Source organism: Gopherus flavomarginatus, chromosome 3, assembly GCF_025201925.1.
Source record: "Gopherus flavomarginatus isolate rGopFla2 chromosome 3, rGopFla2.mat.asm, whole genome shotgun sequence".
NCBI classification, from domain to species: Eukaryota; Metazoa; Chordata; order Testudines; family Testudinidae; genus Gopherus; species Gopherus flavomarginatus.
Window position 1 is genome coordinate 50,189,819 of NC_066619.1, and position 12,242 is coordinate 50,202,060.

At 43.8% G+C, this 12,242-nt stretch overlaps 1 protein-coding gene across 2 annotated transcripts in view; it reads right to left on the reverse strand.

The window, feature by feature from the left end:
- TMEM171 (transmembrane protein 171) overlaps positions 1 to 12,242 on the reverse strand; it is a 29,965-nt gene that overhangs the window by 10,706 nt on the left and 7,017 nt on the right. Inside the window, exon 2 of one of the 2 annotated variants that reach the window (XM_050945279.1) lies at positions 5,287 to 5,409. The exons of the other annotated variant lie outside the window; for it this stretch is intronic. The gene's annotated coding sequence lies outside the window, so the exon portion shown is untranslated. The remainder of the gene's footprint in view (positions 1 to 5,286; positions 5,410 to 12,242) is intronic. 2 annotated transcript variants of the gene reach the window in all.

Here is a 12,242-nt window from a genome sequence, read left to right on the forward strand (position 1 = left end):
TGGTGACAGATAGAATGAAAGGCCTCCCTGTCTTATCGCAATGTATCTCATCGTGGATTGTTTCATGCATTCGGGAGTGTTACAACTTAGCAAAGATGCCCACTCCGTCGATCATTGCGCACTCCACCAGGATGCAGGCCTCTTCAGCAGCATTACTGGTACAAGTCCCAACACCGGAAATCTGCAGGGCAGCAACATGGTCCTCTATACACACTTTCACCATGTACTACAGGCCAGAGCCGACGCAAACTTCGGAAGAGCTGTGCTCCAATCAGTGGATGACTCTGACCCCACTTTCTGAACTTTGGCTTATGAGTCACCTGATTGGAATGGACATGAACAAGCACTTGAAGAAGAAGAAACAGTTACTCACCTTCTAGTAATTGTTGTTCTTCGAGATATGCTGTTCATGTCCATTCCAATACCCAGCCTCCTAATCCTCTGTTGGAGCAGTGGGCAAGAAGAAACTGAGAAGGTGGGGGGTCGGCAGGGCCCTATATTGAACGCCATAAAGGCATGACTCCAGGGGGTGCCCAGGCCGACCCTACAGACGCTGTTAAGGGAAAAATCTTGCAGCTGGTGTGCATGCAATGCACACACACCTGATTGAATGAACATGAACATGTGATAAGCATAAGACCAAAGAAAAGCAAAGGGACTGCAGACTTTGAATGTTTCCAATGTAAGGCAACTTCAAGAAAGAAGGGGCTGTGTCTGTAGCTTATTGCAGGGAGGAACAAACTTCAGCAGCCGCTGATAATTACACTGGACAGTTAAAAGACTTCATAATGACTGTTTACAAATTAAGTATTTTTTCATGACTCTGAGTGTGCTCTACCTCTTTTTTAAGAACAGTCTGAGCAACTGTTAGCCAAGGATCCTATTGGTGGTAATGTGGAGTGCTTGAGACTTCCCTATGGATAGCAATGGACTTGGGAAAAGCTTTACAGGAAGAGAAATTAGAAGGCGTTTTGACAGAACTATAAACTGAAGACCTTGATCCCTTAGTTAGGAGTAGCTTTAGTACAACATAAGTATTGGTGAAGCTGACCATTACATTGCTGGAGTAATACAAATTGGATTCATTTTTATTAATAATCTTCCTTGATTCTGCTAATCTTTCCTTCCCTAATAAAACTGTTACTAATAACTGTTCCATATGTTGTTTCATGATTATTATCCAAGAGTCCTGCCGTACCCTACAATGGTGGCATTTAGAATTAAGATTCTTATAGGTCATAGTAGGGTTTTGGTTTCCACACATCAATATTCAGAAACCCTTTAAAATGTAATTTTATGAAGAATAGTTAATTATAAAAAGGGAAAGATTATGAAGGAAAGATTAATTGCAAACATTTTCTTAGTATGAATTAGCCAAAGAATGGCAGGGCTTGTACTGGAGAAGTTTGGTGTAGATTTGCTAGGTCATGGGAAGAACTTTCTACCTTCAGTAACTTAAAACTACAGTACTTTCAAAAACTAAACAAGTAAAAAGCCCCAAACCTTTGTGAAAACCTTTGGCATAATGAAAGAAGACTGCATTACACACACTTTGCAGACACTCTAAAGAATGTCATTTCCTCACTGAAATAAGTTATTAGAACTAGTTGAGCAATACACAAAGATATTACCAGACAAAGTAAAAAGCCAGAAATTGATTCTAGTGAATGGCAATGAAGAATGACAGGGATCAACATCACTACAGAAGTCCAGGCAAACTAATAACATCTCCCAGCAGTTTCAACACAGATATCATTTCCAGCAATCCATTCTCTAATATATTTTTGAAAGTGTCAGCCTTAAATATGAGCAGCTAATTTTAGTTAAATCCAAGTCAAACCAAACCACACTCATATAAGAAGTAGTATCAAATGCAATTATAATATACAATGACCTGCCTCCATAAAAATCCACCACACACTAATCCACCAAGTAACCAATTCTCTCTTCTCTCACCTCCCTCAAACACTCATAACAATCTAGACTTTACAAATGAAATAATTTTATAAGGCTCAGGCCCGAATCTTCAGAGGTGACTGAGGAGCCCACAGTGCAAGTCCAAGAGAGTTGCAACAAGTGGCTTTAAGCCACCATTGCACTCCTTTCATCTTATACAGGCTGTGAAACCACACTGGTCCTGCCACACAAGCACTCCAAATTGTGCTGCCTGCCAGCAGAGGTGAAAGTAAGCCAGCAAGAGCTGGTACGCCATGCCGTACTGGACCGGCTTCCCCAGGCCAGTGACTTAAAGGGTCCGGAACAGTAGTGACAGTCGACGCCCCAGGCCCTTTAAATTGCCGCCTGAGCCCCACTGCAGGAGCCCTGGGGTAGCGGCAGCGGGGCTCCAGCGGTGATTTAAAGGGCCAAGAGCTCCCAGCCGCCACTACCGCAGTGGAGACCTGGGCCCTTTAAATCTCCACACAGAGCCCTGAGCCCGAGGGTAGCGGCGGCAACTGGGAGCCTTTGGGGCTCTGTCGGTGACTTAAAGGGCCCAGGGCTCTGCTGAGGTAGTGGCGGCCGGAGCCCTTGGCCCTTTAAATCAACCCCGAGCCCCAGGACTCCCAGCCGCCTCTGCAGCATGTAGCTGCATGGGTGATTAAAAGGGCCCAGGGCACTCAGCTGCCACTACTGCAGCCCCAGACCCTTTAAATCTTGATTTAAAGGGTCTGGGGATTCAAAGGCCCAGCCTCTTCCAGTTGAGGCCACGCCTCCTCCAGCTGAGGCCATGCCCCCTGCTCAGGACTCCAGTATACTGGTATGTCCTTTATGTTACTTTCACCCCTGCCCGCCAGCAGCCCAGCGCTGTCCCTGAGTCTGTTGCAGGGAGATGTGGCCTAGAAGCGTACGTTGGCTTTATGCCCACTGAGGATAGCTCTATCCTGGGGCGATTGTCTCATGATAAGCTATACGACTGTACATCAATGGAAAAGTGTAAAGTGGCCCTAACAGAGCTAATGATCTGAACTAAGTATAAAGTAAGTGAAATGTTCTAAAAACTTATCCAAAAGAACTCCAAGCAAAACATACTTTAAAGGTCTTTTCCTTATGTTACTAAATATACTGAGGGGACAGGGGAGGGGAAGAGGTCAGTAGTGTCACACATTGTGTTGCTTCTGTTGGCTGAGTTAATGTCACACACCATGGCTTGCATTCCTCTGTTCCGCCCTACATGTTCCCTATGTGCCACTCTCCCATCCCCTTTTATTTCAGGGATTCCTTGTTACTCCTCCCCTGCCCCACCACAATAGGGGCTCTGTCTCTCTCCCACTCTGTCCTCGACTCATGGCCAGGGATTTGCATACTTCCCCCCTTCCCAGGGTCTCCTACTCCCTCATTCTCCATGGCAAGGACTTTGTGTGCCCTGTTATATTAGTTTAGATGGAACATACGGGCTAAAAGTGCTAATGTAATCCAGTAACTGTTCAAAATTAAACTCTGTTGGAAAAAAAATTCAGGTTTGGCATACAGAAACCTCAGCCTGCTTAGTACTATGGCAAACACACCATTCAAAATCCTTTTAATTTTTTATCAAAAGATAAAGAAAAGAAGGCAGAAAAGTTAAAGCATTTGATCTATAAAGTATTAAATAAAGCTTTCATTTTAGCAACAATCCTTGCATTTTACCTGAAGAGACTTTTTAGAAGGAAAAACAAGGGGGTAGGGGACAGAGGAATGCAAGCAAATGGTGTGTGCAATGAACTTGACCTACAGTCTCGTAGGTGGTATTAAAGATGGTAGTAATTGTCCTCTTGGGGAGAACAGAAGAAATTAATAGAGATAGGCTGAAGCTGCTGTTGTTAAATCCAATCCTGTTCCATCCCAAATTGTGCTTGGGGCTCAGCTGGAATGGGTAGAAGTGGCAATGTCAACTGGGTCCAGAGTTGCCAACTCTGACTGAGGCTATTCCTGGAGACTCCCCCCACCCTCACCATGATGTAATGTCATTTTCTTAAAATATCCTATTAAAATCTCCCAGATTGCTTTCAATAGTCACTGGGAGATCTATACCGATTCCAGGAGACTCCAGGCCAATCCTGGATGATTGGGAACCCTATCTGGCTCCCCCTCTCTGGCCTGGTTAGGTCAGGACCTCTCAGGATCAGGATGACAAAAGCCTGGGGTCCCAGGCAGGGCCATATTAACTCTCCTGTAGGCCTGGAGCTCTTAGATTTCATGGGGCCCCAAGGGGTTTGGAACGGAGGAGTGGGCTCAGGGCTAGGGCAGGGGATTGGGTTGTGGGAGGGGGCTCAGCTCCAGCAGGAGGGGTGGGCTTTGGGGTGGGGCCAGGGATGGGATGGGGGTTGGGGTGCAGGCTCTGGGTGGGATTTGGGGTGCAGGGGAGGCTCAGGGCTGGGACAGGGGTTTGGGGTGCAGGGTCTAGGAGGGAGTTTGGGTGCAGAATGGGGCTCCAGGCTGGGGTAGGGGTGCAGGAGGGGGTGTGGGGTGCAGGATCTGTCCAGGAGGCGCTTACCTCAGGCGGCTCCTGGATGGCGGTGCAGCAGGGCTAAGACAGGATCCCTGCCTGCCCTGGCTCCACACTGCTCTGCTCCCCAAGGTGGCCGGCATGACCGGCCCCTAGGCAGAAGGGCCAGGCCGCTCTGCGCGGTGCATGCTGTCTATGCCCATAGGCACTGCCCCTGCAGTCCCCACTGGCCATGGTACCTGGCCAATGGGAGCTGCGGAGCTGGCGCTGAGGGGCGGAGCACCGTGCAGAGATTCCCTGAACATCCCTTGCCTAGGGGCCGCAGGGGCACATTGGCAAGCTGACGCTTGATGCTACAGCCCCCTGCGGGGGGGCACTGAGGCTCGGGGACCACTGTCAGGCCCGTGGTGCGGAGACTTGCTGGATGGAAAGAAGCAGTGGGCTGCATCCGGCCCGAGACCCTCCGGGGCCCCCCTTAGCCCGAGGCCCTGGACTGCAGCCCCTTAAGTGCCTACATTAATCCGGCTCTGGTCCCAGGACATGGTGGGGTGATAGCCATGTTGGTGAACCTTGCTCCATTAGCCAATTTTTCTCCCTAAAGTCTTTAAGGACCTGCAAAGGAGCAGAATAGCCCATTCCTTCATTGTTTTGTCCACCCATTAGGCCTAGTTTCTGACAGATCAATTTTGGTTCACTCATTTCTAGTTCCAAGCTTTTCTTATTTACCAAGCATGATCATAACTGTCTGAATTATATCAGTATGCCTTTTCATTTCGACTAATTAACTGTCTCCCCTTTTGTACCTCCCCCCATCAATATTTGTTATTATAATTTATTGTGACATCTTATGAATTTTCACTTACTTTTTACAGTTGAGCTCACAGTTCGGGTAAAGTTGTAGGTCCATTTATTATAACTGCCTCTATTATTATTTCTCTTTTTTCTGTCTGAATGATAAATCATGCAGGGTGTCAACACGTTAAGCCCTATTGGGAGGATGAACAGAGATGAAACAGCGACATTGTTATGCTGGAAGATGTTTATGCATGCCATCAATCAGTTTGATCTATAGACACTTACATGGGTGCTTGGAACTGTGGCTCTACTAACAAATGCCAGGGGCTCAGTGTGTCCCCCATTTCTCCCCTTCTGATTTTCCCTCAAAATTAATAGAGTTCTTCCCCATGATGCCTAAAATATTCCCTGACATTTTGGAATTGATTGGCTGTGGTATTCTAAAGTAATTGTATTACATCCAAACAGAGAAGTGCCATCAAGTTGAGTATAGGACCTCACAAGCTTCACCAATAACAAAAATGGCTAACTAGCACTTCAGACTATGCTATGTCAAACTATTTTTCTGCTGAAGCACATTATATTACCAGGTTTCAGAGTAGCAGCCGTGTTAGTCTGTATCCACAGAAAGAACAAGAGTACTTGTGGCACCTTAGAGACTAACAAATTTATTTCAGCATGAACTTTCGTGAGCTACAGCTCACTTCTTCAGATGCACAGAATGGAACACACAGACAGGAGATATTTATACATACAGAGAACATGAAAAGGTGGAAGAATGCATACCAACAGGAAGAGTCTAATCAATTGAGATGAGCTATCGTCAGCAGGGGAAAAAAAAACTTTTGAAGTGATAATTAAGATGACTCATAGAAGGTGTGAGGAGAACTTAACATGGGGAAATAGATTCAATTAGTGTAATGACCCAGCCATTCAGAGTGGGAATGGTTGGTCATTACACTAATTGAATCTATTTCCCTATGTTAAGTTCTCCTCACACCTTCTATGGGTCATCTCCATTATCACTTCAAAAGTTTTTTTTTCCCCTGCTGAGGATAGCTCATCGCAATTGATTAGACTCTTCCTGTTGGTATGCATCCTTCCACCTTTTCATGTTCTCTGTATGTATAAATATCTCCTGTCTGTGTGTTCCATTCTGTGCATCTCTGAAGAAGTGAGCTGTAGCTCATGCTGAAATAAATTTGTTAGTCTCTAAGGTGCCACAAGTACTCTTATTATATTACCAATTATCGTAGTGGGGCAATGGAATCAGGGAGAAACCTTCAATAAAACAATACTTTATTTTCTATTTTGTGTGGAAAAAAATAGATGGAAATGAATAAAGTGAAGTTAGGACAAAAGGAAATAATTTGAAATGAATTTTTTTTCTAATTTAGAACCTCTTAAAGAGCTCATAAATTTGTTTTGACTGCTCCTCCACAGTGTTTCCTTCTCCTGCACTAATCTTGCTGTTATACTATTAATTTGAAACACACACATTTAAAAAGGGAGTTTGTACATACTTTCTTAATTTTTTCAGTACCACAAAAGAAGGAACATTCAGAACAGTTTGTTGCGGCTTTGAAGATCAAAGAACCAGATTCTATGCTGCAAAATCCAAAGGAGGACTAATTTCACTTATGCTACCACCAAAATTTAATGGTAAAAACATTGCATGATTAAGCTCTACTACTTAAGAGTCCCACCAAAAGAGTATTTAAAGAAGAATTATGCCCACAGCTGACTGCGTGCCTGACAGCATTTCCATCAGCTCAGATGCCACCAGCTCCATGTGTATGCATGAACGTTTGCTCTCAACATTCTCCTTTGGCTTGAGAAAATTTTCAGGCCAAAAACTGTTAAGACAAAATTGGCAGGGTGGAATGGAGGTAGTTGGGTAATGGGAAAGCAGGCTGGATAAAAATCAATGATTTAAAAAAATTGGATTTTTTACATTTAAATCGGCTTTTTGAGGGGAAAAAATTATCTAAAGATAAAGATATATCTTTGAGCTATAATATCTCCTCATGGAATAGGGATTATAATTTCTAATTCTATAGTAGGAGACAATATATTTGTGTAAAGTTTAAGAAAAGTTTTGTAAATGAGTTCCAATAGTTCATGGATTAGGGACCCAATCTTATGGGGTTCCAGGGGCTTCTGTATAGATTATTTAGGTTAATCTTTCTATCTGCTCAATAGGACTCAGTGCTCAGTCTAGAAGATACCATCAGAGATGCCTAGTTTTGCAGTTCTCAAACTGTGGATTTGTGTCTCCAAAGATAACATGCTTGTTAACAGCAAAAATGTTTTTAAATAAATAAATAAATAATATATAGCGGTGAGAAATAGCAGACCTCAACCCTATTGTCCCTCTGCAAATCTGTGTACACAGAGTCAATCCCTGACCTCTCTCTAAAAGTGCAAAATTTCAAAAAGTTCAATGAATAGAAGATTGTTGGGGGCAGAATAGATCTGGACAAGGAGAAAAAGTCTGGAGATAAATGTGAGCAGGTAAGGACAGGCAGTAGAAACTAAAGTGAAACTGTTTGAGCAGCATATTCCAGAAGCCTTGAGGTCTTTCTCAGTGTAGCCTTCATTGCTTTGAGATCTACCATACCATTCTCTCACTAGAAGGGAAAACCTATAATGGCTGCAGGCCGTAAAAGACCCAGTTTGGGAATATTTTAATGAAGCTCCTCTACCTGTGGGTAAGACAGGCATGAGTGCAAAATACAAACAGTGCAACAAAGAAATGCAAGACCTGGTTTCCCAAATGAAACAACATCATGAGAAGTGTTCCTTCTCAGGAGGAAGCTGTGCTGAAGATGATGAAAGGAACATGTCTAAACATGCAGGATTTTCAGGTTGGTAAACTTATTTTTATTTCATACTTCTTTCCTAAGGACTGCCTGTCTTCCTTCTGGACTATTTTTGAATTCTCATGCTTGAGCAAAATATATAGTTGTTACTCTATGGTACTATCATTTTAGATGCAGCCACATCATGTATGTCACATAGCCACAGTATGTAGCAAAAAGAAAAAAAAATTCTCCATCATCCAGAAACAACCATAGATAAGTTTGTGATAAGAAGCAGCAGATTAAAAAAAAAAAAATGAGGTAATTGATGAAAAAATTGCCCCGTTTGTTTATGCAACAAACTCTCCTTTCCACACAATTGAGAACCCACACTTTATTAACATGGTTCAGTCATTAAGACCAGGATACAGTCCATCCACAGAGCAGATGTCGCAGACAAATTGCTGGATAAAAGTGTATGAAAGCGAAATTGAGCAGTGTGCAAAAGGTCTAGAGGGTGAAATTTTTAACCTGAGTCTTGATGGGTGCAGCAATGTCCACAATGATTCTGTCGTATGTGCTCATGTGACAACAGAAGAAGGGAATGTCTTCCTTACAGAAACAATTGATACATCAGGAAAAGCACACACAGCAGAATACTTACAAGGAGCAGCAGTAAAAGCTATAACAAACCATGAAAAAAAAATTCAAATGTCTAGTATGCAGCTTGGTCATAAACAATGCTGCAAACATATCCAAGATGAGAAGAAATAATTTAGAAGAGAATCCAAAGATAATAACATACGGTTGCAGTGCTCATTTGACACACCTCCTAGCTAAAGACTTCAGTGTTCCAGAAATAAAGGCTAATGTTATTTAAATTGCAAATTACTTCAGTAACAACCACTTTGCAGTGGCTGCTCTGAAAAAAGTGGGAGGAGCCAAGCTAACTCTCCCCCAGACATGTGATGGAATTCAGTAGTGGACTATTTTAGGCCAGTTCTTGATACAGTGCTCAATTTGATGACAGTTTGTGAACAAAACTGAAAAAATAGATGGTACTGTCACAGTCAAAGTTCTCAACATTGGGCTAAAAGAGAAATGTTGAACACATGCTGAGTTCTGTGAAGCCTATTTCTGTAGCCTTGAACAAAATGCAGGGAAATAGCTGTTTTATTGCTGACCCTGTTGAAATCTGGAAGGAACTGAGTGAGATCTCCTAATACATCATGGCAAGAAAATCCTCTAAATATTAGTGATTAATCTGTTGAATTGGAGATAGTTCACCTCCCAATGACTTAATAAATACCTGCGTCAATTACCTTTGGTAAATTAAACAACCAAACAATAATTCATTTTCTGATACAGCTATAAAACTAATCTGAAAAGTTTTCAAAATAAATCACTTAAAAATATATATAGTGTATACCTTCTAAAAATGAAACCTACATCTATCTCTGAGCTGTGAAGAATATGTATTAAGGTTATAACAACCAACAAGAATGTACTTTTATATAGAAATCCATGATTAAATTGAGTCTTCCTGACTAGTGATTTAAATCATGATAAGATGATGTTATGACCGGAACCCTGATAGAATTTCACTTGCCTATGCAGCATCCCCTACACACCAAATACGCACACAGCATTCCCTTTAATAGCTATTTGCGTGTGGTTATCACCACAATAAACAGAGTCACTGGACACTGACTCCTGCCCTGTGACAGAGGTGTTAACCCTGACCCATGTCAGTTAACTGGGGACAGGAAATAGCGACCAGTCTCTTAACATCACTCCTGCATGTCACATACAGATTACAACTTCCACATTAGTGCCAGCCCCATGCATTCAAAGATCATGAGTCACACACCAAATCAACATTTAAAAAAAATAAAATAAACTGTGGTACTTTTTATTTTCCTTCTGGTTTTTGAGCCTGTAAAGTTAACAGTTTCAAGCTTTTCTTCATGATCATAAGGGCTAGAAATTTACTTCCTCCTCCCGCCATCATGAAAACTGAGATTCTCATTAAATCATATGACTTTGGGAGCTGGGACTTTAAAAACAAAAACAAAACAAAAAATATCACACAAGCTGACAATACTGCTGTCCCCCCGTTAGCTAATACTTCCCAAGTTAGGGGATCAGCATAGGCACAAAAATCTATGCACGCAGACCCAACTCCAGGATTAGTGCTTTTTTGAAAATGTGAAGTGCTATATAAATGCACAATGTAATATATTATTTATTAGTAATTGTGATCAGAACTGGCACCTCTAATTAGTCCCAAAAAATAATAATCAAGATTTAAAAAATATATTGCTTTTTGTCTGCCTTCTGAGTTTTTAAACCTTTAAATTGCCTGCCCCCAATTTGTGTTTGATTATTCCAGGTTGAAAATTTAACATTAAAAACGCACACACTGTGAGCCTTCCACTAGGGGAAACTCCTTTTATCCTAGCCAGCCACTCTCTCCATACACCTTCCTTATCACTGCTCTATTTTCCTCCCTACCACATCCAGTTTCCTGTCTCACTTAGAGGTCGATTAAGCTTTTGTGGGGCCCTGGGCCAGAGCAAGTGGGGGGCCCTCTCCACCCCTTCTGCCTGAAGTTATCCCCCCCACTTCTGCTGGGAAGCAAGGTTGGGGTGCAGGGGCACCCATTTGTCTGGGGTCCCTCAATTGGCCAGGGACCCTGGGCACGGGCCCTGTCGGCCCAGTGGCTAATCCCCACACTGGTCCCACTCTCATTCCGCTTCTGTAGTCTCCCACAGGTCTCACCTGACTCAGTTTCCCCTCCTTTTCCCTCTCAATTTCCCTCTCTGCTCCCATACTTTAACCATAGAGGTCCAGGTAGGGTGACCAGATGTCCTGATTTTATATGGACTGTCACAATTTTTGGGTCTTTTTCTTATATAGGCTCCTATTACCCCCCACCCCCATCCCGATTTTTCACACTTGCTGTCTAGTCACCCTAGGTCCAGGTATCCATCTTCCCTGAGAACAGCCTGTTGAGCCCAATAAAAAGCAAAGGGAGATGGCAGTCATCTTTACTGGAGATTAGCCTCATTTCCACATGCAAAGGCTATATGGAAATCAAGCCATTTTGACTGAGTGCCATCTGAAACGTCAGTCACCTTCTTCCTCCAAGGTGCCTGCACCCAGCAGGGGCATTGAGAGCACAAGAGTGACAGCTTGCTCTCAGTTCCAGAGCCTGGTCCCACCCTGCTCTGCAGCTAGGAACTGCAGCTGCAGGGGAAGATTGGCTTCACCCTGGGTCCACCAGGCACCATGGAAGGTGTCTGACTCAAATGCAGCAGGGACAACAGCTAGACTGTGGGGAGAGAAGAAAGAGTAGATTGAGACAAAGGGCCAGACAGGTGGGACAGGCTGGGAAAAAAGATTGGGACTGGGAGCCAGGGAGGGAAATGATTGGTCAGAGGGACAGGCAGGAGATGGAGATTGAAGGAGGAGCTAGGGAGACTGGGACTAGCTGGGCAAAGAATATAGGATTAGCAGGGCTGGCTCCAACAGTTCTGCCACCCCAAGCGGCAGAGGAAGAAAAAAAAAGCCACGATTGGCTTCAGCCTTCGGCTGCAATTCGGCGGCAGGTCCTTCCCTCTGAGAGGGACTGAGAGACCCGCTGCCAAAGACCTGGACGTGCCGCCCCTTTCTGTTGGCCACCCCAAGCATCTGCTTGCTGCGCTGGTGCCTGGAGCTGGCCCTGAGGACTAGCAATCAGTGGAGAGGAGGGGGGCCAAATCTGACAAGGTCCAGGAGCTGGTGTGCAGGGAGAGAACTGGGACAAGGATCTGGCAGTGGGGAGGAGGTAGACTGACTAAGATTGGATGAAGAGACCGGGGAAGGAAGGAGAAACAGTGGCAGACAAATGGAAGTCGGCATGGGGGAAAGGAAGACAGATCAGGGAGTGGCTGGACAGAAGCCAGAGGATGGAGGGAACTGGATGGACTAGGAGGCTGAGACTGCAGGTGGGACACAGATTGAACAAAGAAACTGGGAGTGGTGTGTGACAGATGCAATTCTATGTAAACAGGATTATTGTGTTAACTTTATAATATATGTCTCTTTATGGGCAGGCTCCTGATTGTATTCAGGGCCAAATGGGTCAAATAAGGGGTGCTTCCTGCAGGAACTAAAGACAACAGAAGATCCTCAATGCAAATCCCCAATATTGCAACAATGCAGGTAAAGTACCTTTTGAA